Below are 24,123 nucleotides of genomic sequence, written 5' to 3' on the forward strand. Positions count from 1 at the left end.
TGATACCCGAATATTCAATGTCGGGAGTTGCACATGACCTGAAATTGAATATCTGGGATCAATTCAGCCCTTGACTGTCCCTGGCCAGCATTTTAAAAATATATCAGCCAATATTCAAAGCAAGCTAACCAGCCAGAAACGGCTACCAACCAGTTAACGTGCTTGGTCATGGCTATCCAGTCATTTTCAGTGGTACTTAATCGGGCATCCTTGCTGAAAATGACTGGTTAGCACCAAACTTAAAGCTGACTATATTGGCAATGTCCTGGGGCATTCTGAATAGCCAGTTAGGTCCCGCTATTCAGACCTAACTGGCCAGGTTTAGTGCAGAAATAGGATGCATAAATAGCTGCTCTGTCTTTATGTGCTTACCCATGGCCAGTTAAATCTGAATATTAATACTTAGCACAGAGCCCAGTAATGAATTTCTGGTTTTTGTTCCAGCAGCAGACAAAAAAAATGCTGTCTGCCACCAGCTGAATAATCAGCTGGATACTTGCCAGTTTGACTGAACATTGACTTCCAAATTTTCACTGCATCATGGCCAAACAAGTCTGAATTCTTGTATCTGATGGCTGGTAGATTTGGAATTACCAACCTAAATTCTACTCAGCTCCCAGTTCAATTGAGTTTCAGAACCACACACCCAAACCCTTTGTTTCTTGAATGACTTCTATGGGGAGTCATGACTATTAATAGCTTGTTATATAGAAGAAACTGTTCAAGTGCTTCATCAGTGAACTGAAAGAATAATAATTTTCTTGTAGAGTGTGTTGTTGCTCATTCTGGTAAATGAAGGTTAGGACAATTTTCATGTCATTTCTCTCCAATTTTGAAATATGTATATCTCAGAAGTTTCGAGGTGATACTTGGAAACAAAAGTTGTATAACAGATTATTAGGTAATACTCTGTGTTTGATCATATATGTACTAATCTTCATTTCCTTTTATTTAAATATTAAATGTATCAGCATATGGTTGGTTTGGTATTCACATGTACTCAATAAGTCTACTAAAGTGTGCTAAAAGTGTGTTAAAGGGCTATTCTAGTACTAATCATTTCTATAGCACTACTACATATACACAGCACTGTATACATTATATGTAGGTACCTTATCCCTAGAGGGTTCAGAATCTAAGTTTTTGTACCTGGGGCAATGGAGGATTAAGTGACTTGCCCAAGGTCACAAGGAGCTGGAGTGGGAATCAAACCCAGGTTGCCAGGGTCAATGCCTGCTACAGTAACCATTAGAGTACATACATTTAGGTGTGTGCTAGGTGTATATTAGATGTGTAAATCTTCAGAATACTTACATTGATGCTTAAATTAGGCATATATGTGCATAACTGTCAATATTCTGCATAAGCACTTCTGTAATGGTGCACCTAAGTGGCTAAAAGGGGTATTTTCGATATGAGTCTAAATCCAACTTTGGACGTTTTGCTGAAAATGTCCAAAAATCAAGTGGTGAACATGGCCATTTTTGAACCTGAAAAAATATGTTTTTGTTTTTAAACTGGCCATTTTCCAGATGTTTTTAGACATTTTGTGCTCAGTGCATTTTTCTTTTGTGACCACTTTTGAAAAAAAAAAAAATCCAAGTAAAAAAACGCACAACAACAAGCCATTGGGACATCGGGGGGGGGGGGGGGGGGGGGGGGGGGTGCCGGCATTCTTAGTAGACTGGCACCATAAACATCCCAGCAGAGCACCAGTGCACCCTAAAGGCGATCCAGTAGACTTCACATAGAAGGTCCCAAATACATATCTCATCATTACCTCCTTATATTGTATGGGGAGTCCTCAAAAGCCCACCAAAAAGTTACTACACCCAACTGTACACCACTACAATAGTCCTTATGTCTGCAGGTGTCACCTATATTTATTTATTTATTAGGATTTATTTACCACCTTTTTGAAAGAATTCACTCAAGGCAGTATACAGTAAAAATAAATCAAACATAAGCAATAGACAATTACAGCAGTAAAAATATTCAAATAACAATACAAAGTATGGCATAGTATACTACTTATAATGTCAACACAATACATAATAAAACACTTTGATAGACAGTGTAGGGTATAAGAAAGAGTAAGAGGAATTAAATGTGGGTACAGTAGGTTTTTACTGGGTTTTGGACAGCTCACACTTTCCACCAGAAGTGTAACAGTTAGAGTGGGATATGGGCCTGGGTTTCCTTTTCTACAGTACACTGTATCGAACACTAGGCTTCTCCACTGTTTACTGCTCTATTAGGACTGGCCACAACATCTGAAGCTGTCATAGAGGCTGATATGTACTGTTTCTTTCACCTCTTTGGGGGGGGGGGGGGGGTGAGAGGGGGGTCAGTGACCACTGAGGGAAAGGGGGTTATGCCTTAATCCCTCCAGTGGTCATCTTGTCATTTAGGGCAACTTTTAATGATTTAGTCATTATTGAAATAGATTCAGGCCAAAACATCCATCTTTCAGCCCTGGACATTTTTGCTTTGTTCCATTATGGCAGAAAAACGTGGGGACGCTCAAATCCCACCTCCAATATACCCCAACACACTCCTGATTTGGACACACTGCAGGTGAACTGCATAGAAAAACATCTTAAAATGTGTTTTAAAAAATAGCAATTTGGACATATTAGCAAAAAAAAAAGTAATTCTGCTGCTTTGTGCTGTTTTTTTTAGACGTTATTCTGTTTCAAAAATGAGCCCATAGTGCATAAATGCAAGGTGCATATACAGTGGGGGAAATAAGTATTTGATCCCTTGCTGATTTTGTAAGTTTGCCCACTGACAAAGACATGAGCAGCCCATAATTGAAGGGTAGGTTATTGGTAACAGTGAGAGATAGCACATCACAAATTAAATCCGGAAAATCACATTGTGGAAAGTATATGAATTTATTTGCATTCTGCAGAGGGAAATAAGTATTTAATCCCTCTGGCAAACAAGACCTAATACTTGGTGGCAAAACCCTTGTTGGCAAGCACAGCGGTCAGACGTCTTCTGTAGTTGATGATGAGGTTTGCACACATGTCAGGAGGAATTTTGGTCCACTCCTCTTTGCAGATCATCTCTAAATCATTAAGAGTTCTGGGCTGTCGCTTGGCAACTCGCAGCTTCAGCTCCCTCCATAAGTTTTCAATGGGATTAAGGTCTGGTGACTGGCTAGGCCACTCCATGACCCTAATGTGCTTCTTCCTGAGCCACTCCTTTGTTGCCTTGGCTGTATGTTTTGGGTCATTGTTGTGCTGGAAGACCCAGCCACGACCCATTTTTAAGGCCCTGGCGGAGGGAAGGAGGTTGTCACTCAGAATTGTACGGTACATGGCCCCATCCATTCTCCCATTGATGCGGTGTGAAGTAGTCCTGTGCCCTTAGCAGAGAAACACCCCCAAAACATAACATTTCCACCTCCATGCTTGACAGTGGGGACGGTGTTCTTTGGGTCATAGGCAGCATTTCTCTTCCTCCAAACACGGCGAGTTGAGTTCATGCCAAAGAGCTCAATTTTTGTCTCATCTGACCACAGCACCTTCTCCCAATCACTCTCGGCATCATCCAGGTGTTCACTGGCAAACTTCAGACGGGCCGTCACATGTGCCTTCCGGAGCAGGGGGACCTTGCGGGCACTGCAGGATTGCAATCCGTTATGTCGTAATGTGTTACCAATGGTTTTCGTGGTGACAGTGGTCCCAGCTGCCTTGAGATCATTGACAAGTTCCCCCCTTGTAGTTGTAGGCTGATTTCTAACCTTCCTCATGATCAAGGATACCCCACGAGGTGAGATTTTGCGTGGAGCCCCAGATCTTTGTCGATTGACAGTCATTTTGTACTTCTTCCATTTTCTTACTATGGCACCAACAGTTGTCTCCTTCTCGCCCAGCGTCTTACTGATGGTTTTGTAGCCCATTCCAGCCTTGTGCAGGTGTATGATCTTGTCCCTGACATCCTTAGACAGCTCCTTGCTCTTGGCCATTTTGTAGAGGTTAGAGTCTGACTGATTCACTGAGTCTGTGGACAGGTGTCTTTCATACAGGTGACCATTGCCGACAGCTGTCTGTCATGCAGGTAACGAGTTGATTTGGAGCATCTACCTGGTCTGTAGGGGCCAGATCTCTTACTGGTTGGTGGGGGATCAAATACTTATTTCCCTCTGCAGAATGCAAATAAATTCATATACTTTCCTCAATGTGATTTTCCGGATTTAATTTGTGATGTGCTATCTCTCACTGTTACCAATAACCTACCCTTCAATTATGGGCTGCTCATGTCTTTGTCAGTGGGCAAATTTACAAAATCAGCAAGGGATCAAATACTTATTTCCCCCACTGTACATGGAGCATGGATGGGACAAGAGCAGGGCTCCCAGTTATTTGCATAACTTGAAGAATACTGTAAATTACACATGTCCCTAGAACATAAGAACGTAGGTGTTGCCCTATTGGGACAGACCAAAGGTTCATAAAACCCAGTATCCTGTTTACAACAGTAGTCAATTCAGGTCACAAATATTTGGCAAGATCCTAAAGGAGCAAATCAGATTTTATGCTGCTTATCCTAGAAACAAGCGATTTTCCCAAGTCCATTGTAATAATGACTTATGGACTTTTTTTTAGAAATTTATCCAAATCTTTTTTAAACCCTGCTAAGCTAACTGCTTTTATTACATTCTCTGGCAACAACTTCTGGAGTTTAAATACACATTTGACACAAATCGGAAGATGGGCGTCCTTCTCAAAGTGTCGTCCAAATCGGTATGATCGAAAGCCGATTTTGGACGTCCCCAACTGCTTTCTGTAGCAGGGACAGCCAAAGTTCACAGGGGCATGTCGGAGGTGTTTGCGAAGGCAGGACTTGGGCGTGCCGAACACATGGACGTCCTCGATCCATAATGGAAAAAAGGGCGTCCCTAACGAGCACTTGGACGACTTTACCTGGTCCTGTTTTTCTTACGACCAAGGCACAAAAAAGTGCCAGAATTGACCAGATGACCACCAGAGAGAATCGGGGATGACCTCCCCTTACTCCCCCAGTGGTCACTAACTCCTTCCCACCCTCATAAAAAATCTTTAAAAATATTTGTGCCAGTCTCTATGCCAGCCTCAAATGTCATACTCGGGTCCATCACAGCAGTATGCAGGTCCCCGGAGCAGTTTTAGTGGGTGCAGTGCACTTCAGGCAGGTGGACCCAGGCCCACCCCCCCTACCTGTTACACTTGTGGTGGTAAATGTAAGCCCTCCAAAACCCACCACAAACCCACTGTACCCACATCTAGGTGCCCCCCTTCACCCATAAGGGCTATGGTCTGATCGACACTAGTTAGCTCAAATTGATTCCACGCAAAGACATGTATTTAAATACCAGTGAAGCCATCCCTGTATTTGATAATTCACCAATGTCATTATTAGTGGTAGAAGGATTAGTAGAGACTCCAAACTGTGCACACTAAAATAATTTACCAAATTCTAGGCTGACTGGGTTGAGGTCTGAGAATCCATACATGGCTTGGCAGTTAATCAATGTTCTGTAGCAAGGAGAATTTCAGAATCGCACAGGTACTAACATATTGTTAGAGAGAAAAAAAGTGTTTCTATGTGAAGCTTTTGGTTTTACAATTGCACTTTTCATGTAAACAATTTCTATGAAAGATTAGTGATTGCATCAACATGACATAACAATGGATTTGCATTCTCAGTCTGGAGATTTCAGTTCTTCTGTGTTCTGATCAGAGGTGGTCCAAGTTGAGAGCAATGAAGCACTCAACAAAGGCCTTGGCTGTTCCACTGAAGTTCACACATGATGTACCACATTGATACTGGTTTAAATAATACACTAGACCAGAAAAGTAATGTCTCATCAACAGACGACTGGAGAGACAACTGGCATTCATAAAGCAAGCAGGAAAGCAAAGTCAAAAGGAAGTTTCCACAAAACTTTAAAGAAACTGTTATCTAATAATATCATGTAAGTCTTACATGTCTTAACACACTGATCTCTTGGTGATTGTCTGGTATAGTGTGCCTTTTCAAGCATTACAGTATCTGTAGGAATGCTTCATGTACCTGACAAATTGTCTATCTATATTATTTTTCATCTGAACATGTAAAAAAAATTGTGTTTGTAACTTTCCCATTGGCAGAAATAATACATATAAAAGGTAATTCTATAAGCTGGTGATAAAGTTAGGCACCAATAAGTTTATAGAAATGGTAGCGCTTATATGAGTAATTGGCACCAATACATTGGCAGTTAGTTATGCGCATAAGTGCTAAGAGCTATACTACAAATAGTACCTAAATCACTTAGGAGGGAATTCTATAGATGACACTCAAAATTTGGTGCCAGAAAAGGGTGTGCACCCTTTATAGAATCGTGCAAAGTGCCAATTCTCGTACCTAACCAGGGACCCCTTTTACCAAACTGAGACAAAAGGGGGCCTTCACTTGCATCAGCGTATGTTTTTCACGTGCGCCGAGGCCCCCTTTTACCCAAGTCTCTCTTTCCTGCAGGAATGGCCGTGGTAAGGTGGTGGTAAGGGCTCCCACGCTAACCTGGCAGTAACCGGGCAGCAGGTTACTGTACACTCTGGCGCTACAAAAATAAATATATTTTTGCAGCGCCGGATATGATGGTGCGCTAGGGATGGGAAATATTGCCAGGCTGCTGCGGTAACCTTGCGGTACTTCCTGTTTAGTGACTGGTAAGCCCGCATTGGGCTTAATGCCACTTAGTAAAAGGGGCTCTCGGTGCCAAAATTGCACCTGCTGTAAATGCTGGCTCTGAAGTTAGATGCACTGAGGCCATATTCTATAATTATATGTGCAACTTTTCAGAATGCCCCTGATACGGCCATGGCCACACCTCCTTTTGAGTAATGCATCTGTAGATCTAGATGCCATGCCTTATAGAATAGCGCACAGCCAGATGCACATGCAGATTTTAATGAGCAGCAATCAGTGTCAGTAATTGGATGTTAGCACCCAATCATTGATAGTTAAGGGATTGCTACTCAATTAAATTGCGCACACATCTTGGGCACGTGCACAACTCTGGACCCCATATATAGAATCCAGGGGTTATTATGGAACTGTTATGGGGATATAAATGTGGCTGGAGCATGGGCATGTGTTGCCAAGTGATACATACAAGCAAAAGAAGAATCCAAAATCTTCCACGAAGAATCAGCAAGCAAAAGCAAAAAGGGATGGAAGTCACCAGTACCACAAGTTCAAAGACCACAGGTTTCAAGGAAGTGCTGTTAAGTATTCCAAAATCTTTAGTAACCAGTAATGGATACCAGGGCCGCCGAGAGACTGAGCCAGGTCCGGGGCAAGGCCATGCCCCCCCCCCCCCAAGATTGCTGCGCTCCGCCCCCACCCCTCAATTGCTACTGCTGTCGCCTCCCACTCCTGTTCCCAGGCCATTCCTGACAGTTGTGACACTATCCCCAGCACAGCTCAGGTCTACCTGCACCTGTCGCTTGTGCTCTACACTAGCACCCGCCTCCCACTGACTGAGTCACAACCATCTCTGGGCGAATCTCCTGCTCTCCAATTATCCCCAGTGATTTCTAGTTTACTGGAGCCACACTCCCAGTGGTTCCACAGCTCCCAGAAAGCACTCACAGACCCAACACACAAACCATCAGGATTCTTTATCAGTCCAGACAGAGAGGCGATAAACTAAATATTGTTTACTGTCTTAAAAATTGAACAGTGGAACAAACAAAATACAATCAGCAAACAATAACAGATATCTGAAATAAAGATCAATTATTACACTAACTAAACTTTTGCATACTATCTAAACAGTACCTGGGAAGACCAGGGCATATAATTCACCAAGCCTCAGCAAAGAGATCTGTCTCTCGTTTCTCTTGGGCTAAGACTGAAGCAACAGTCAGCAAGAACTGCTGGGTAAATTTCAAACTCCAGGCCAATCAGAGCCCAATCAACAAGTTTTAAAAGTATACTGCTCACAGTAATGTAGATTCACTTCTTCACTAAGTGAAACTAAAAGAGGGCATGCACTTTTCTATAATATCTTTAACATAAAACATTCACCACCTGCTGGCCACACTAGAGAAATGCAATTCAAGAGTTAATAAAGGCAAATTTACAGGTTTAAAACATACTGTTTTGAATGCGTGTCTGTCACATGCATTTTTTACCTTGCCTGTCCACCAAGACTTGCAAATTAACCTTCACATAGTGAGGCTTTCCAGATTACACTTTGATGCTGTTTTTCTGGTTATTTGTTTCCACCAGGTATTATCATCAATTCTATTCATTAACTATGTATTGATAACATGGTTTGACTCCTGAAGCAGGCGCATGTGTCACTGAAAAGCAGGATTGTGTTGAGTCATTGTTGCAGTTACACTAGTTCTATAACCATTAATAAACTACACATGTTGGAACTACATTGGTCTACCCCTTCTTCTTTTTGTTTATATTTATTTATTTATTACATTTGTACCCCGCGCTTTCCCACACATGGCAGGCTCAATGCGGCTTACATAACAACAATAAAAAATTTACAAGTCATATGAATTATATACATTAGTAGTAAATGTAATATACAATTTGTAGTAAACGTAATAATAATGGGGTTAGCAAATAAGTAAATTGAACAAAGGAGGAATTGGGTGTACAATTACATTGAATATGGAGGAATTAGGTGTAAGAGGGAATGGGCATAGGGAGGTAGGCATAGGAAGATGAAGAGGAATATATGGAGAGGAAAAGATTAGGGATAGCAATAAGGATTATGAAAAACATGGTCAATATATAACAATCGTTGGTAAAAGTCGTGTGTGCATGCTTTAGTTAGTTTGATTGTTAGGGTAGGCCATTATGCATTCTCCATGCTGGTATTTGTGTGTTGTTGTTTTTTTTTAATTCCTTGTGCCACCAGTATAGGATACTGGTCATATAAAGCCTTTTCAATATCATTTCTGAACTGTTTTGGAATTGTAATTTTATGAATTGATGAAAAGTGTTATTTTTCTTAACCAGTCAGTATTTCTTTGTACATCATAGGTTCACGTTTTTAAGATGTCTTTGTTGCAATGGAATTTAGACAAATTACTGAAAATTCTTGTCTGTGGAAGATAATGCTCTTATGTTCCTTTCCCTATAATTTAATTACATCACATTGCACTATTTTGCTCATATATGGCAAAACATTTGAAGAGATTCTTGATAGTTCAACAAATCCTTTATTGGAAAAATAAAACAATAAGGCATAAAAATTAAAGTTGCCCTTTTTGCCATTATTAATTATCCTTTTAAATGCAAAAGCAAGAATAAAATTTAATAGATTTTGCATTCTTAGCCGTAGTGACTTTCAATAACTTTTGTATTTATGAACTTTGTCAACTGTTTATTTTTTTATATTCAACTCCAAGGCATGATGTCTGGTAGAAGAAAAGTCAGTGCGTTTATTCTACCAAAAGAGGTGCCGGTACTCAAATGCTAGGCCACTCTTCAGGAGTGGGGTGATCACTGAGTGACCCACCCCACAATAGCCAGGTCCCCTGCAACCAGTCACAGAATCTATGACAAGGTAGAATTGGTGGGTAGTGCCTGAGCTCTTTCATTAAAACTTTGGTTCCATGGGTCAATTTTAACAGACAATGGAAAAGGTGCCGGTACTCAGTTCCCCCAAGTACCCCCTCAAAAAAAGCCCTGAGAAAAGTAATAAAACATTTGAATTAAAAACAAATACTTTTATAGAAAAATAGTTAGTACTTTTTATATAGATAACTAGGCCAAGTCACTGGTTCAATGTAGAAGGCACTAACCAGCTATATCCTCTATTAAAAATAATTCCCCAGACTCTCTGATCCCTCAGCAACTTGACCTTTTTATCCTCCCATCTCACTCTTTGAATGTAGGCTTCTGGATCTATGGTTGTGGGTTTCCTCTTACCTCTCTGACCCTTGAAACTTGAAAAAATGGCCCCACTTCTGATTCCCCCCCCCCCCCCCCCCCCCCCCCTATAGCAGCAAGATTCACCCCTGGGCCCTACCACCCCAGCTGGCCCAAAGAGGAATTGCTGGCTGGAGAACCCTGTCTCCCCTCTTGATGTAACTAAGGGTCTACTGAGGTCAGCTGACTCCTCACTAAACCTTTCCAAAATTAGAGAAACCTGCTGGAAAGTCTTGCTATGCTGTCATGCCTTTACAGTAGCTAGTGCCAGGATGTACTTGTAGAATTCATGGCCCACTGAGTTCCAATTTGAAATTAACCTTTTGTCTTTGCATTGTGGTCTAATTATGTTATTTCTGGGCTTTGTGAGTTGCTTTTATGTTTGGTTTTTAATGTTTATGGATCATATTTACTAAAGGGATCTTTTACTAAAGTGCAGTAATTTTTTGCACTTACTACATATTAACAGCAAACATAAATGCATGGTAAATGCAAAGGCTATGTGGTAAATGCAGGGGGTAAGGCCACTATTTGCCCTGCATTTACTACTCAGAGCAGACATTTACAACACAACACCGCATTACCTACAGTGACAGAAAGTACTGGTGCACCCATGTTCCTTTCAAATCTAAAACCCTCCTCCCTGCACCACTGCCTCAGCCACGCAATGAGACTCCAGAGCTCTGCCTATCTCTTGGGCCCTGTGCATGGAATGGGTAGCACTTCAGAAAATGCTACCCTAGAGGTTCTGGATTTAAGCTTTCTACCTAAGACCCTAAATTTGGCTTCCAGGACCTATCTCCCACATTTTCCTATGTCATTGGTACCTACATGCACCAAGACAGCCGGCTCCTCCCCAGCACTATCTAAAATCCTATCTAAGTGATGCGTGAGGTTCACCACCTTTGTACCAGGCAAGTGACCAGGCGATCCTCACGTCCACCAGCCACCCAGTTATCTACATGCCAAATAATCGAACCACCAACTACAACAGCCATCCTAACCTTTCCAATCTGTGTATTAGCTCCTGGAGACATATCCTCGGTTTGAGAGGATATCGCATTCCCTGGTGTGCTGGTCCTGTCTACAAGATTACTTACAGCTGCACCAGGGTGGTGATCTCCTTTTATAAGGCCTCCCTCCTCCAAGGCAGTACAGGGGCTGCCAGATTGGAGGTGGTACTTCTCTACAATGTTCCTGTATGCCTCCTCTATGTACCTCTCTGTCTCCCTCAGCTCCTCCAAGTCTGCTACTCTAGCCTCAAGAGAATGGATTCGGGCATACACATATGACATCTCACCAACTGGGAGATAATCATACATATGACACTCAATGCAAAAGACTAGATAGCACCCCTCTCACTACTGGAATACTGCCTGTCTCTTAGTATTATAGAGTTGTTTAATTAGAACTTCTTGAGGTACTAGGGATATCAGATGAATATAATAAGCCTTAAGGTTGGTGTAATTTATTTAGGGTTGCATCTTAGAAACTAATTAAATGTATTTAAAACTCTAATGAAAACTCCCCTCTTGTTGTCCTTAGAATAATTGACTATAAATGAAGAGTTGAGCTAGGGGTGTGTGGGAGTTGGGGAGGTTGGATGGGAATGAGGACTGAACTGGGCCCTTTTGTGCCTTCTAGAGACTATCTGTTAATACTGTGGCAGAAAATTAATTCTGTGTTTATCAATTTCCTACAAGTCCTCTTTTTAAAATAACTTTCATTTAGGACAGTTTAAGCCTTGCTGTTAAATTTCTACCTCCAGAGAAAGATTCAGTTTAAAACTATAGGGAAAAGGGATTGCACAACATGGAAACTAGTTAATAATGCTTGCTTCTCTCTCTCTTATTTTTTTGTTTTCTAAGACTGAACTTGGCCCTACTGTGCCTTCTAGAGACTATCTGTTAATACTGTGGCAGAACATTAATTCTGTGTCTATCAATGTCGTACAATTCCTCTTTTTAAAATAACTTTAATTTAGGACAGTTTAAGCCTTGCTGTTAAATTTCTACCTCCAGAGAAAGATTCAGTTTAAAACTATAGGGAAAAGGGATTGCACAACATGGAAACTAGTTAATAATGCTTGCTTCTCTCTCTCTTACATTTGTTTTCTATGACTAAACTGGGCCCTACTGTGCCTTCTAGAGACTATCTGTTAATGCTGTAGCAGAAAATTCAAGTTTTAAAAACTATGGGAAAAGAGTATGGAGACCAGCTAATAAAGTTTGCTTGCTTTTTTTTAAATTTTGTGTTATCAATATCCTATAATTCCTCTTTTGAACCCTAATCTTTAAGTTACCAAGCACAGAATAAAATGTCACTTAACCACAGAGATGTTCTTCTTTTATATGCTATCTTTAAGCAAACACTGGTGTACATATGAATAAAGGACTCTTTTCATTTTATTCAGACTCATCGCATTAGTCATTCCCACCCCTTTTTTCTTTTCATTTTTGACTTTTGTGGGAGTACTTGGTTTTCTGTTTTTGTTAGTATGAGAAATAATACTGGCAAATAAAACCAAATAATTATTGGAAATCAGAAAGCCACCTGAACAGTATAATATTTTATTAAAGTTTAGCTTTCAATACTAACAAAACACATTTGTGCTTAGAACATACAGATTCCATCAGACAGCATATCATATCATTTTCTACTATTTGTTTTCTTTTTTTCTCTTTCACTCTACCTCCTCCCTTTCCTTCAGTCAACATAATTAGCAAATAAATTCAATTCCGCCATTTATCTGCATAGTCAACACTTCATAGATAAAACAATTGAAATCACATCTAGACTCAAGGAGGTACTGCTAGTGGTATTTAAACATTAAGAAAAATACTTCTAGTCTCACTGGCAAGGACTCCATATAAGAATCCACAGTGCCAAAAATTTGTCAAAGTATAGCTGAACCAAAGCCTGTTCCATTTCTGTTTAATCAGGTAACATATTTCTCTATTGGATAAATGTGAATCATAAATCAGACATCCAACATGTTAAAATTTATTTTTTTTAACTAAAAGGAATGCTTCATGATACAACATTCTCCATGTAGAATTATTCAGGGGAGGTCAGGGAAACACCAATCAAGCAAAGTTCTGCTGAAATGACTAGCAAACACTGGACTGCTTTGCTCATATATAAGAAAACCTTTGCCGACATCCATCATTTAATTGAGCAGGACCAGAAGAGGTGTATGAAGTACAAGCTTGCCATATTACATTTCAACAGTTATCAGAAGCAGTCATTCTTAATTTATACACCTATCGATTGTGGATATACATTCACGAAAGAAATTTATATTTTATTTCATTTAATTTATTTGATATTTTTACTTCTGCTTACAAAAATGCCCAGGGTCAAATAACAGCATAATGAAGCAGCAAAAAAAAAAAAATCAATATAGTCCAACCTCCCCCACAAAAATATTCAAGCCCTCCAATTGACTGCAGGAAACAAACAAGCTTAATTCATGCCTAAATCCCATAAGATTATCCAAAACACACAAAAACCATAGCAAGTTGTTCCACAAAACAAGAAGGGAATAGTTAAAGAGCTTGGCTCTAGACTTAGCAAAGTAAATTGTAATTCCTTCAGCACTGAATTCTCAGCAGTAGTTTTCAGAGATGTAAAATTTTGTTTCAATACTTGACAAATGCCCCTGTATAAGTCGTTGGTGAGGCCCCACCTGGAGTATTGTGTTCAGTTTTGGAGGCCGTATCTTTCTAAGGATGTAAAAAGAATTGAAGCGGTGCAAAGAAAAGCTAAGAAAATGGTATGGGATTTGCGTTACAAGACGTATGAGGAGAGACTTGCTGACCTCAACATGTATACCCTGGAGGAAAGGAGAAACAGGGGTGATATGATACAGACGTTCAAATATTTGAAAGGTATTAATCCGCAAAAGAACCTTTTCCGTAGGTGGGAAGGTGGTAGAACTAGAGGACATGAAATGATATTGAAGGGGGCATACTCAAGAAAAATGTCAGGAAGTATTTTTTCACGGAGAGAGTGGTTGATACTTGGAATGCCCTCCCGAGGGAGGTGGTAGAGATGAAAACGGTAACGGAGTTCAAACAAGCGTGGGATAAACATAAAGGAATCCTGTTCAGAAGGAATGGATCCTCAGAAGCTTAGCCAAGATTGGGTGGCAGAGCTGGTGGTTGGGAGGCGGGGCTAGTGCTGGACAGACTTCTACGGTGTGTGCCCTGAAAATGGCAGATACAAATCAAGGTCAGGTATACACAAAAAGTAACACATATGAGTTTATCTTGTTGGGCGGACTGGATGGACCGTGCAGGTCTTTTTCTGCCGTCATCTACTATGTTACTAGCCTGCTTATTTTCGAAGGAGATGGCCGGCCATCTTCCGACACAAATCGGGACATGGCCGGCCATCTCCTAAACCCGGCCAAATCGGTATAATCGAAAGCCAATTTTGGCTGGCTTCAACTACTTTCCATCGCAGGGCCGGCCAAAGTTAAAGGGGGCTTGTCGGCAGGGTGCGGAAGGCGGGACGGGGGCGTGGTTACGATATGACCGGCTTTGGCCGATAATGGAAAAAAGAAGGCCGGCTCTGACGAGCACTTGGCCGGCTTCACTTGGTCCATTTATTTTTAGGACCAAGCCTCCAAAAAGTGCCCCAACTGACCAGATGACCACCAGAGAGAATCGGGGATCACCTCCCCTTACTCCCCCAGTGGTCACCAACCCCCTCCCACCCCCCAAAAAATAAAAATCATTTTTTTGCCAGCCTCTATGCCAGCCTCAAATGTCATACCCAGCTCCATGACAGCAGTATGCAGGTCCCTGGAGCAGATTTAGTGGTTGCAGTGCACTTCAAGCAGGTGGACCCAGGCCCATATACCTGTTACATCTGTGGAGGAAACAGTGAGCCCTCCAACCCCCCCCCCAAAACCCACTGTACCCACATGTAGGTGCCCCCCTTCATCCGTAAGGGCTATGGTAATGGTGTACAGTTGTGGGGAGTGGGTTTTGGGGGGGATTTGGGGGGCTCAGCACACAAGGTAAGGGAGATATGTACCTGGAAGCAATTTTTGAAGTCCACTGCATTGCCCCCTAGGGTGCCCGGTTGGTGTCCTGGCATGTGAGGGGGACCAGTGCACTACAAATGCTGGCTCCTCCCAATGCCTTGGATTTGGCCGGGTTTGAGATAGCCGCCATTAGGTTCCATTACCGCTGACAACCAATGCCGGCGATCTCTAAAGCCAGCCCAAATGTTGAGATTTGGCCGACTCCGACCATATTATCGAAACGAAAGATGGCCGGCTATCTTATTTCGATAATACGGTCGGGATGCCACTTTAAGGGGCCGGCCATATAGATGGCCGGCCCTGTTCGATTATGCCCCTCTATGTTACTATGTATTTATAGAATTCCCCCATTAACTTATAGAATTCTGTAAGTTACATGTGCTAATGTGTGCTTCACCTAGCTCTGTCTAGAGTCGGCCACTTTTTGCGGGTTCAGTGTGGCTTACAATACGTTATGAAAGCTGGAAATACAATTTGTTACAACTCAGTTATGGATTACATTATGAGGAGTTATGCGAGACATTATATTGTGGCTGGCATATAAAAAAAGGAAGTGTCCAGTGCCATTGAATACTGACTCGATAATATTATATTTGTAGATAAGTGGAAGACCCTTAATGGGTAAACTAAACTTCTGTTTTGGGTTTTAGAATGAATCCATAACCTGTGCTTTCAGATTTTAAATCAGACAAATGATAAATGCCTTTGTCACCCACTCCTTAAATATTCCAGACTGGAGGCCTAGGGAGAAATCCCAATTACTTCAGATAAGATGAAAGGCTGAAGGTTTCCTTTGCCATTTATTTCTAAAGCATAATCGATTCCAGCTCTTGGGTATGGCAGAAATAATAATATTGGATTTCAACCAAAGGGCAAATAAAATGCTTAAGCATGCAAGGACAAAAATTTATTTAAAAAAAAACAGATTATAGCATATATTTTTTACAGAAATGTTGATATTTGCAATCTCAGGATCTCAGGAGGAAATTGCAAATAGAAAATAAGGTTCTGCCAAATATCCTTGCAAGTAATACTTACTAGCAGTTGACTAAATTGCTTCTTGCATTTCATAGGGCCAGGGTGTTCAGATAAGTCTGCATCTATGCTTGCTTCATGGTGAGGATGACAAGAACTCTGAAATTCCATTTTTCACATCATTTCTTGTAACTTTACAGCAGCATATCTCCATCAATCAAGAGCCATATTATTTGCATTTTGGACAATCTCTGCAATTTTCCACTTAGAATGTTTGGCTTTTGGCAATGTTGAGTAAGATAATAACAAGATAGTACTTTACCAGTGGCTGCCCAAACCCAGGAGCTGAAGAAAGTTCTCATCAGTTTAATTTTGCTCTTTTGCTGTAGTTGACACTTTTGTAGTCTTCCATTCACAGAAATAGAGAAAAATGTAAGCAGATAAAAACCATATAGCCTATCCAGTCTGCCCATTCATGTCATCTACTCTTCCTATCACTCCCTTAGAGATCCTATGTTCTTGTCCCAAGCTGTCTTGAATGCAGAAACTGTTTTCGCCTCCACCACTTTCACCAGAAGGCCGTTCAATGAGCTCACCACCCTTTCTGTGAAGAAGTATTTCCTTCGGTTACTTCTGTTTCTATCCCCTTTCACCTTCATCCTATGTCCCCTCATTCCACAGCCTCCTTTTGATTGAAAGAGACTCGCCTCCTGTGCATTTATGCTGCATAGTTATTGAAATGTCTCTATCATATCTCCCCTCCCTGACTTTCTTCCAAATTATACATATTGAGATCTTTAAGTCTCTCCCCATATGCTTCATGACAAAGACCACTGACCATTTTGGTAGCCACACTCTGGATCGATCCCATCCTGTTTGTATCTTTTAGAAGGTGTGGTTTCCAGAACTGTAGACAATATTCTAAATGAGGTCTCACCTCCTTTTTCCTACTGGCCATTCCTCTCCCTATACACCCAAGCATTCTTCTGACTTTCGCCGTCACCTTTTATACCTATTTGGCCACCTTAAGTTCATCACATACGATCAAACTCAAGTCCTTCTCCTCTTTCATGCACAAATGTTCTTCACTCCCTAAACTGTACCATTCCCTCGGGTTTTGCAGCCCAAATGCATGACCCTGTATTTTTTAGCATTAAATCTAAGCTACCAAATTCCAGACCATGCTTCTAACTTCAGTAAGTCCTCCCTCATGTTATCTACACCATCAGAGGGATGTCTACCCTATTCCAGATTTTGGTATCATCCACAAAGAGGCAAACCTTACCAGATAGCCCTTCAGCAATATCGTTTACAAAAATGTTATAAAGAACCGGGCCAAGAACTGAGCCTTGAGGCACACCACTGGTAATATCCTTTTCCTTAGAATGAACTCCCTCTGTTGCCTTCCACTCAACCAGTTCCTAACTCAGTAAGTCACTTTAGAGCCCATACTGAGGGCACTCAGTTTATTTATTAGTTATCTATAAGGAACCATATCAAAGGCTTTTCTAAAATCTAAATACACCATATCTAGCACTTACCCTCGATTCAACTCTCTGGTCACCCTGTCAAAGAAATTAATCAGATTTGTCTGACAAGACCTGCCTCTAGTGAAAACATGTCACTATTAGGCTCATTTTCGAAAGAGAAGGGCGCCCATCTTTTGACACAAATCGGGAGATGGGCGTCCTTCTCCCAGGGTCGCCCAAATTGGCATAATCGAAAGCCAATTTTGGGCGCCCTCAACTGCTTTCCGTCGCGGGGACAATCAAAGTTCCCAGGGGCATGTCAGAAGAGTCCTGGGCAGATAATGGAAAAAAGAAGGGCATCCCTGATCAGCACTTGGCCGACTTTACTTGGTCCATTTTTGCGTGTGACCAAGCCTCAAAAAGGTGCCCGAACTGACCAGATGACCACCTGAGGGAATTGTGGATCACCTCCCCTTACTCCCCCAGTGCTCACTAACCCCCCTCCCACCCTAAAAAACAACTTTAAAAATATTTTTTGCCAGCCTCAAATGTCATACCCAGCTCCCTGACAGCAGTATGCAGGTCCCTGGAGCAGTTTTAGTGGGTGCAGTGCACTTCAGGCAGGCGGACCCTGGCCCATCCCCCCCTACCTGTTACACTTGTGGTGGTAAATGTGAGCCCTTCAAAACCCACCAGAAACCCACTGTACCCACATGTAGGTGCCCCCTTCACCCCTTAGGGCTATGGTAGTATTATACAGTTGTGGGGAGTGGGTTTTATTTTGGGGGGGGTTGGGGAACTCAGCACCCAAGTTAAGGGAGCTATGCACCTTGGAGCAATTTTTGAAGTCCATTGCAATGCCCCCTAGGGTGCCCGGTTGTGTCCTGGCATGTCAGGGGGACCAGTGCACTATGAATGCTGGCTCCTCCCACGACCAAAGGACTTGGATTTGGTCGTTTCTGAGATGAGCGTTCTCGGTTTCCATTATCACCGAAAACCAGAAACGACCATCTCTAAGGTCGACCTAAATGTTGAGATTTGGGCGTCTCCGACCATATTATCGAAACGAAAGTTGGACGTCCATCTTGTTTCGATAATGCAGGGTTTCCCCACCCCTTCGCCGGGCACCCCGTTCAATTATGCCCCTCTTTGGGTCCTGTAATCCATTGCATTCCAAAAGTTTTATTGTTTTCTGTTTTTAAAGCATTTCCATTAATTTATTTACCACAGAAGTCAGACTAACCAGCCTGTAGTTCCCAACCTCTTCCATGCTGACTTTCAAAATCTACGTATAATTTTAAACATTCAAAAGAAATGGTTAAAATAGCCTGCTATTTACAGATCCCTGCTTGGACGTATAAGTTACATATTCAACAGCTGAATTTTACACTTGAACATGTAATTTTTTCACCTACTGCGCTGTATCCAAAGCCACACCCCTTACACAATAGATTACTTTGGCCATTTTGTGACTAAACTGGCCACAGCTATGTTCAACCACTAAGATATTTTTAGAAACCATTTGTGTGGCCAATGCCGCTGCCAACCACATAAGTACTTTTGATTAACAACCTCTGTTTCAAATGGCAGATTAACCACTTTGATCTTTCGGTGATGTGTCTAGTTCTGAAGAGTCTTTATTCTTCTAATAGCAATTAAACTAAACTGTCTTTGGTCACCATGACCTTATAAGAACTAAATTCGTAGCTCTCTCGATATTAAAAGTAACAAGACATCAAACAGTAACGTGTTGTCCCAAGCTTTTAGTGCATACTCTGAACTTTACCTTTAACCCTTTAGAGCTTACGCATCCCTACTAATTGTTTACATAAATTTTTTATGACCTGCCAGACAGAAATTAAAACATAATAATATTCTCTATAAAAATAATTATACAAGAAACCTTGGCAAGCGGTGAGACATCCAATTCAGACTCTGAAATATTTCAATTTCCTGCTCCTAAGCTGATGCCACAGCACCTCTTTAACAGCCACAATTAATCCATCACTAGCTGTAGCTTCTACAACATCAGCCTTAGTGCTATGAAAGCTATTTGCATAGCATGTTTTGGGGTTTTTTGCAGTCAACCTTTAATTTTTTGCACGCTTGCACAAAATACTTCTTCTTGCGTGGAGCCCTAAATTGTTTTTTGATTTTTGCCATTATTTAGTGTGCATGCTTGGTGTATTGACCCCAGATTTTGTTTCAATATATAAATGAACATAATAGCAAGTATACCTGATTTTACTTCATTAAGGGCCTCTTTTACAAAGCCGCGCTAGCGATTCCTGTGCGGTAAATGAGAGGAAGCCTATTCAATTCCTATAGGCTTCCCTTATTTGCCGCTTAAGAATTGCTTGCGCGGCTTAATAAAAGAAGCCTTAAGTGATTTTATCAAAGGAGGAGAAGACCTCAGATGCTCGGCTTATTATTGTGGTTAGTTCCACAGAACTGCCGGTCCAACTTCCTCACCGGTCTAAAAATCTCCAGATAATTGATCTTGGAAGTTTTTTTAGTAATCTTTTATCACTTTCTTTTTTTCTTTTTTAATTTTTAATATTTCTTGAATGCCAGTTGTATTCCAGGTTAAAATAAACAAACAAAAAAACCTCTCTCCAATATGTAGTTACAATATTTATTGGGCACCTATTGTAATTTCTTACAAGGAGAAAAAGAATATACTACAAGAAAGCCTTCTAGGTAGTATATAGCAGCAGTAAAGTGAACCCAAGTAAGGCAATCCCAATTTGAAGGGGCCGATGTTTTGCAGTCCTGAATGTCAGGGAGCATAGAGTTAGCAAAAGGGAAAGCGCAAAAGCAAGAACTGACTCCAAGAAGACTATTACAGTACTTAGCAATTATTGTTTCATTCAATTTGATTACACAGCAACGTCATTATCATGGAGGAGCTCATCAGACTTAATTTAAAAAGTGTTTAATAACATGACTAGAGCTAGTGATGGTTTCTGTGATTTTCAAACTTTTCACATAAAGGACCTTCTGCTCTCTAATACTAGTTTTCTTAAATCTGTCTAGGACACACAGCCACCAATTGGTTCTTTGGGATTTCTAAAATGAATATGCATGTGATAATCTGCATGCACTGGAAACCAACATGCAAATTTATCACATGAATATGCAGAAAACCCAAGTAGCTGGGGTCCCTAGAACAAGATGGGAAGCCCTGTTATAATGGATTAATCAAAATATAGAACAGGAAAAGTTCTCTACGATGACGAATCACAGAAGGCAAAAGTAGAGACTAATAGACGATTCACCACTGGAGACGTGAGTCCAACAGTCTTTATTATATCAGAGATAGCGACCCGACACAGGCCGTGTTTCAACGCTAAAAAGCGTCTGCATCAGGGGTCAATAAATACACCAAGTAATGAATGCAAAACGAAGAGTCCTACTTGTATATGTGTTGTCAACTCACTGATCACGTAGCACCAAACAGAATATGCTGGATACAAACTATCAGAGCATTCGTTTTGCATTCATTACTTGGTGTATTTATTGACCCCTGATGCAGACGCTTTTTAGCGTCAAAACACGGCCTGTGTCGGGTCGCTATCTCTGATATAATAAAGACTGTTGGACTCACGTCTCCAGTGGTGAATCGTCTATTAGTCTCTACTTTTGCCTTCTATAATGGATTAATCACCCTTCCTTCTTACTTTTGGGTGTATGGGTATGGGGGGGGAGGGGGTTTCCTGTCCATAATTCTCAGTGTGAAATGGTGTTTTGCTAGCTCCAAATGGAATACTTGCTGAACCTATCTGGGCCTTCAGATTTTGCAGTGATATGGCACTAATGTATGTATGTTTGATTGGAGGCAGCACCTACTAAGAGCTGTATGAGCAGTATGGCGCACAGGCAGTGGTGTGCTGGAGCAGGTTCTCACAGGCTCGCAAGAGCCGGTTGTTAAGTTTTTAAGAATTTTGGGAGCTGGTTGTTAAAGTAGGGCCCTCCATGGCTACTTTAACAACTGGCTTCCAAAATGTGTGCTTGGGCCCCCTGCTGAATTCTCTTTTACTTTGCTGGTGGGGATGCTGAGCCCTGCCAACCAAGTAAATAGACTACTGCTGCTCCCTGCTCCTTGTTTCCAGCTCTGGGCAGCAGGCTGGGACTTCTGAGCATGTGAGAGAAGTTCCAGCATGCTGCTCAGAGCAAGACGTTGGGAGTGGAGGCAGTCCATTTATTGACTGCCAGCAAAGGTATGCCTAGCGTGCCCGCACGAAGGGGGGGAGGAGAGAGAGGCAAGTGTTGCTCCACCCCTTCCCCCGCCACCCTGCAGAGCTGGCTACGTCCGGAGAAAGAACCTGTTGTTAAAAATTTACTAGCACACCCCTGCGCACAGGACATAAATATGAAGGGGCAATATATAGAAGGGACCCCAAATTCTCCTCTCATTGGTGGTAAAGAAGTGTTTGGGCACCAGTGGGAAGTTTGCAAAGGTTATAACTATAGTTCGATATTGTTCTGGCTGGCGGTATACCATAGGATAGTTACAAATATCTTTGTAAACATACACTGTTTCAAAAACAACTATACAAAGTTTTTTTTCATGCATGACTTTCAAAATTTGACCAGTTTTAATAAAATTTGGGCTATATCATCCTACACTCATGCTGGCCATTTCACCTAAATGATGTTGCCACCACCTAGCGATTATCATCATGATACGTGCAGATGCTATTTTGCTATAAACATAAACAGTTACCATGGTTTTCCATCAGGAGGATCTGTTCCTTATTAAAAATTTGTATCTGGAGAAACGTTATGGTTCTCATAGACTGATGCAAGAGTTTTGAAGTAATTGCAAGAAATGGGCTTGACTGATCGCCAGTCAGGAAGCGGCAAGGCCCGATCAGTTTGCACTGAAGAAAACATCAAAACAGGTAGTAAAGTGATGCTGTTGAGGTGAGGTGGACAGTGTGGGTGTAGGCTTATTGCAAATTTAGGGTTATGTTTACTAAGCGGCGCTATGTGCGCATTTACATTTTTAACGCACGTAAATGGTGTATGTGCATTAAACGCTAACGCACCCATAGAAATGTATAGGTGTGTTAGCGTTTAATGCACCTTAAATATACAGGCACGTTAAAAACGCTAATGCACCTTAGTAACCATACCCCTTACTGATGATGATATATCCCAAATTTTATTGAAATTGTTTAAGTGTTGACAGAATTATGCAGAAAACAAGTTTTCTACAGTTTTTATTTATTTTTAACACTGTGTAGAATTGTGACTTTATTATATTTAAGTGGAGGCATTGGAAGAACATGATGGGATCAAGGATGTCAGATAAATTATGTAATTATTTTCTATATTTACCTTTATAAGTATTGTTCTGTCTACTCGGCCATATATCTAAATATAATAAAAATGTATATAAACATGGTTTACTGGCCATCAGGGTACCTGGCAACCACAGAGGGCTTTTTTTGACAATGTATTTTATGATTTCTTTCCCTTATGATTTGGGGTTATTTTTGCAATATCATATTGCTGGAGTACTACCATTTTGAGTACCAAACCCTGAAATATGAAACATTTATAAAATTACTTAAAAGTGGCCTAGTGGTTAGCGTGGTGGACTTTGGTCCTGGGGAACTGGGTTCGATTCCCACTGCAGGCACAGGCAGCTCCTTGTGACTCTGGGCAAGTCACTTAACCCTCCATTGCCCCAGGTACAAATAAGTGCCTTTATATAAGATGTAAGCCGCATTGAACCTGCTATGAGTGGGAAAACGCGGGATACAAATGTAACAAAAAAAAAAAAAGAAGGGGACCAATAAACTAATGGTAAAGGGATTATATCTTCTGAAATCTAACAGATGTTCAAAAATACAGTCTCTTGGGATTATTAGGGTTTTTCCAGGCATGGATACACAAAGTCAGGACAGAATCTAGATCATCCTGTACCTCTTCCAATCAATAAGCAAAAACAACTTGTTCAGTTTATTTATTTTTTCTACAAGTATATATGCATTGCAAGGGGCTTACGTTGCAACTGATTAGACATTACCAATGTTGGCTCTGTAATCAAGGAGCACTTTAAATGAGTTCAGATTGTATTTCTATAAATAAGCGCCAGCTTTCTGAAGATGCTCATTTAAGAAATATAATCAACAGGGCAATGTTGAGCATGACCTTCCTGTGTTGTAGATTTTTTTTTCCCATAGGCACAGTATGCCAGAGCTCAGCTTGGGTTTGAGGCATGCACCAGAAATAAACTGGATAGAATAAAAGGCTTTAAGGTCCTTTAAATAGTTTAAAAGCACTAATACACAAGAAACATATCTTTTCCAAGGAAAAAAGTAAAAAGTAAGCGAGGGTCATGCCTTAATCCCTCCAGTGGTCATCTCATCATTTAGGGCACCTTTTTGTGACTTAGTTGTGATTGAAACAGGTCTAGATCAAACTGTCGAACTTTTAGATCTGGTTATTTTTGCTTTGTTCCATTATGGCAGAAAAACATCCAAGTTTGGGGCATACCCAAATCCTGCCCCCAACATATCCCATCGTGATTTGAAAGCATTGTATATGAACTGCATAGAAAACCATCTTAAACATGTGTTTCGAAAATAGCTATTTGAACATTTTGTCAAAAAAAGTCCATCTGCCACTTTGTGTCCGTTTTTTGGACCTTTTTCTGTTTCGAAAACGAGCCCCTTATTGTAT

At 41.1% G+C, this 24,123-nt stretch overlaps 1 protein-coding gene across 2 annotated transcripts in view; it reads left to right on the forward strand.

Moving 5' to 3' along the window:
- The window catches only part of PDE1A (phosphodiesterase 1A), a 595,639-nt gene that overhangs the window by 399,069 nt on the left and 172,447 nt on the right, over positions 1-24,123 (forward strand). The gene's annotated exons all lie outside the window — the stretch shown is intronic.

Source organism: Microcaecilia unicolor, chromosome 7 (genome assembly GCF_901765095.1).
Source record: "Microcaecilia unicolor chromosome 7, aMicUni1.1, whole genome shotgun sequence".
Taxonomy (NCBI): domain Eukaryota; kingdom Metazoa; phylum Chordata; class Amphibia; order Gymnophiona; family Siphonopidae; genus Microcaecilia; species Microcaecilia unicolor.